This window comes from Haemaphysalis longicornis, unplaced genomic scaffold (genome assembly GCF_048455015.1).
Source record: "Haemaphysalis longicornis isolate Haplotype H1 unplaced genomic scaffold, Haemaphysalis longicornis Haplotype H1 scaffold_1, whole genome shotgun sequence".
NCBI lineage: Eukaryota > Metazoa > Arthropoda > Arachnida > Ixodida > Ixodidae > Haemaphysalis > Haemaphysalis longicornis.
The window spans coordinates 465,372,437-465,376,970 of record NW_027526203.1 but is presented as its reverse complement, the minus strand read 5'-3'; the positions used below and the strand labels follow the sequence as shown (position 1 = coordinate 465,376,970).

Sequence of the window (4,534 nt, the reverse complement as noted above, 5' to 3'; positions counted from 1 at the left end):
ATGCCACCAACAGGCGATTAAAGATTCCACGATAGGTTCGCAGTCACCTTGGCGGAATAGCGTTTTGGGGTGAGAAGGCTCGAGCGGACCGACCTACGATGGTGCCCTCCCCATCTCGCAGATGAGCTCGTGAATAAAGATGCTCTCTCTCTCTCTCTCTCTCTCTCTCTCTCTCTCTCTCTCTCTCTCTCTCTCTCTCTCTCTCTCTCTCTCTCTCTCTCTCTCTCTCTCTCTCTCTCTCTCTCTCTCTCTCTCTGTCTGTCTCTCTCTCTCTCTGTCTGTCTCTCTCTCTCTCTCTCTCTCTCTCGAACGTAGTTATGAATGTTACCGGAGAACACGTCCCGAAGTTCAACGTCAAAAAAAGCACTGCCATCAAACCTTGACTATCGGCAGGCAACTTAGCAAAATAGGGGTTTGATAATCGAGTGGAAGAAACGAATACATGGACTGCACTACAGACGAACGGGCATGCAAAGACATCGAGCTGATTACAGAATCTATAGGGCAACCCGCGTCCCCTTAAAAAAAACTTGAGAAAGAAGTCATGGGTAGTCACAGCGAGGGCTGCTGCGGTCACCGGTACACCACGCCGGTCACCACGCTCCCCTAAAGGGCCCTTAAAGTCTCTCTCACTCTCTCTGCGAATCCACGAGGGTGAAGGAACTGAAAACAAGTTTCAGTAGCACTCTACCGCGAGGGAATACGAATAAAGCTAAAAGGGCGCGACGTATACAGGATTTTGATAAAATCAACGACGCTTAAGAGCTCGTCGCCGAGCTTGGTGGTGACTACTTGACATGATTTTAGCGCTAAAAACGGACGAACACGTGAGAGGTGACAGGGCAAGCGCTACTGTCTTGTGACCCCATGCGCTCTTCATTTTTTTAGCTCTAAGATCTTAATGTCCGCGATACCGTGAAGGCAACCTAAACGAGCATGACGAGGAAATAGCAAGTTCTTCAGAACGGACTACTGTGAAGGTCGTAGACACTGAAGCTCAGATATGGAGACTGACATAACCCTATCAAGAGAAGAGGAGGCTGAGAGAAGAAAGGGTGGCGGCACTCCGGAACCAAAACGAAGTGGATGACTGATAGGTCCAAGTGGAGAACCTTCATTCAAAACATGAGCGGTGGGAAATATGCATTCAGAAAAGGCGGAACATCCGAAAAAGGGTAAAAAGCAATACGCCTAAAGAACTCGTAATTTCTTTCATACATATAGCCCCGTGCCGCCCGTGTGCGGGAAAAAAAATAAGCAACGAAGAAAGAGGGGAGTCTTGAAGCTGCCTTACAGCACGGGTATGCTAAGACTGCAGAGAGAGAAAGGGGCCTGCGCTACCAGGGCACGCAATCAACCATCGGCCAGCAAAGAGAGGCAAGCAGCGGGACCAAGGTCGACCCTTCCTTAGAGCGCGGCGCCTCGAGGAGCCGGCGCAGAGAAAGCGGCGCATGGCGAATAAAAACCAGCGCAAGAAGGGATTGCGGCGGGCCCACAGACGGACAGGGTATATGGAATTATCTGGCTGGGACAAGAGCGGATCAAGGGCGCGTGACAAGGCGGCAGCACGGTTCTCGACCGGCTCCGCTGCTCAGAAGCCGTAAACAGCTAGCGGGGCCCGCAGACACGGCAATTAAGCTTCGCTCCCGCACAAACGCGGCCGCCGCGTCCGGATGGCCGAGGATAGGCCGCTAATCGCCCAGGGTGCCACGGAGCTATCGTTAAATAAATGCCGTCGGCGAGGACCATAAGTACGGCCGCCGCCGCGGCAGCGTTCGGGTTCTCCACACGACAACGAAGCCATCCGGGGTGCCCAACTTCAAGGGGCTCGTTGATTATTTCTACAAATTTGCGTCTGCGCGAATTTGGTTCAAGAAATGACAATTCGGCCAACTATACGTAACAATGATACTGTAGCCATGTCTTCCTGAAGATGCTGTCATCGTTGGCATGATGAGATTAATACTTTTTTTTCCCCGCTTTACTCGGCCCTATTTTGCTTCAAAGGTATACTGAAGCGAATTAATATATACTGCCTCAATTTTTTTCAGTTCAAAAACTAATGACGTGTAAAACCATCCGAGTTTTTTCCGTCGATTAACACGTTCTTTTTTATTTACGAAAACAGTGTCCTTTCCCTCACACTATGTTCCTCACCAATTTAAAAATGTCGCTTGTACCGGGGCCGACACACTTGCGGGTTTTTAGGACTGAATTTAGCCGATTGCGAGCGCGTATAACCAACAAATATGTATATTGAACATAAGTAAAAATTAACCCGCATTGAATGAAGGCAACTATACTTAAAGTGAGCGAGTGCTGTCCGCCACGTACCACGTAAGAAAGACGATGCGACTCTCAGGAAGACACACCATGTTCACCATGGGCCAACAGGAAAGCAAAAAACAGCCACAACCACGCGCGTGATACGTATACGCAAATGAGAACATGCCCTGCTGCGTTGGAAGAGAAACAAAAAGAAAACGGGAGGGAAGACGTTCAATTGGCGTTCTGATATCCCTGCAGTCGAGTCGCCGCACTCGCAGCACACCCGCGTTCGCTCGTCGCACGCCTACATCCTTCCGGGCTTTAAGGATGATCCTTTTGTGCAGGTCATTGCAGCCCATCGATCCACCCACGTTCGAGGCGACCAAGCGGCGCACGTAGCGCCCATACACATACGCGCTCAGTCGGAAGAACTCCACAACTTTCTCCCGTGGTATTCTACAGGCACAACGACACAACCGTCTATTCCAATGCGCTCGCAGTTGGTCGAAAACATCGTTCACAAGAGGTTTCTATTACCTCACATGCATGCAGTACAGGGGCCGCAAAGAAAACGACCGTATATATGCGCACCACCGCACATCAGATCACACAGGGCACGTCCCCAAAGCCGCCACACGCACTGAATGACCTTGGCAGTTGCGGCATGGTAGTACCCCTACCTCCGCAGCGCGCGTTGTGTTCGTTTTAGATTTCTTCGTCTTCGTCCCACCACCAAAAATAAACAAATAAACATTGCCCCTAATCCACAGTGTAAACGTGATTGGAGGGCGAAGCCGCCAAACGAGCGCACGACAGAAAACAAATTGACCGGGACGCAGTCCAGATGAGTACTAGAAAAAAAACACGGTTGCCTGTAATTTGAAATTCGGCATACTCCTCACTCCATTGACTCAATAAAACTTAGAAGCACTACAGCTTTATCCTAGCAGAAAAACGCGGCGTTGTCCGCTGCACGCGGCTTCGCGCTATTTGTATCAAACACTACAACTAATAGTTATATTCAATACCGGATGAGATCAAACTTGCTGCGGGCATGTAGCCGTTTCAGCAGTCCAACGTCAAGTGGTTTTTTTCCGGGATAGCTTTCGATGAAAGACGTTACAGCCGTTTTCTGTAATCACAGTCCTCCCGCTGAAGTCCATCCATTGACAGCGGACCGGACTTCACAATTGTTTACAGCTCTACGGTGAACTAATTATCATAAGTAAATAAAACTCGACGTAACGATAGAGTCGTCTTAGCGACCAACTGCCGTACGATTATTTCAAGGTGTCTACATTAGATTCAGAGTCACACAGCATTAGCGAGAAAGTTGACTTTGCCGCAAGGAATATTCTGTACTCGTTTCCCAATCACTGCCGCAGTCTCTGCTGATGAAGAATTAGCCGACAAGCTATCTGCGCCTTTTTCAGCGTCTGCTATTAAACGGACACTTAGTGAGCTAACTTACCTCACCTTCCAGCTTAAACCGCAGAATGCGCTAGTCATGTACATAATTTTTTTTTTCGGTCAATTTAAACGCATCTTAGTCACATCAGCAGCGCATACTTTTCTCTCCCACCACGATCCTCGCCAATGTGGTGACGCTGGCCCACTCGTCATGGGACAGGGCTTGCCCGAAGTGAATGGCGGGGGAGGTACTCGTATACGTATACGCTGTTTGCAGCGATAAGACGGGTCTGCGCTATTCCAGTGGGCCCGTTCAGCCAGAGCGCGTCCCGGAAGCCGGCTCCCGGTGCACGTCATACCAACAAGGGCGACCTAATAGCAGCAGGAAATGCAGAACGAGCTGCTCCTCCTTGCGCCACTATCGCGCTGTGAGCAACACCACATTATGCGACACAGCTGCCTTGGCCCCGGTAACGCGGGAAACAACAACCGTTATCCTTCGTCCGCTACTCGCCAGACGAGAGCACCGCGTAACAGAGCGCAGGCGGCCTGCCATGCTGATGTCCGCGATTGGCTGCTACTCCTCCCGAAACACTGCTTCCCGAAAAGAAAGCGGGATGCAGACCACTTCCTGTTCAGTCACTGGGCAGCTCCGCAACCATAGCACGAAGGCAGACAGCTCGGAGGGAGCGGCGATCGCATCTACCTGACACCACGAAGGTTGTCAGACGTGCTAATCCCGTGCTAGCCAGCACAGAACACATCGGCGATGGGGGAGAAAAAGAGAGCCGGATATTGGGGCGTGCTAGGACGACCTTGGCGCAAGAGGAGCTCTGGCTACGACGTCGAAATGCGG

At 50.7% G+C, this 4,534-nt stretch overlaps 1 protein-coding gene across 4 annotated transcripts in view; it reads right to left on the bottom strand.

The window, feature by feature from the left end:
- The window catches only part of LOC144156196 (band 3 anion transport protein-like), a 217,898-nt gene that overhangs the window by 139,397 nt on the left and 73,967 nt on the right, over window positions 1–4,534 (bottom strand). The gene's annotated exons all lie outside the window — the stretch shown is intronic.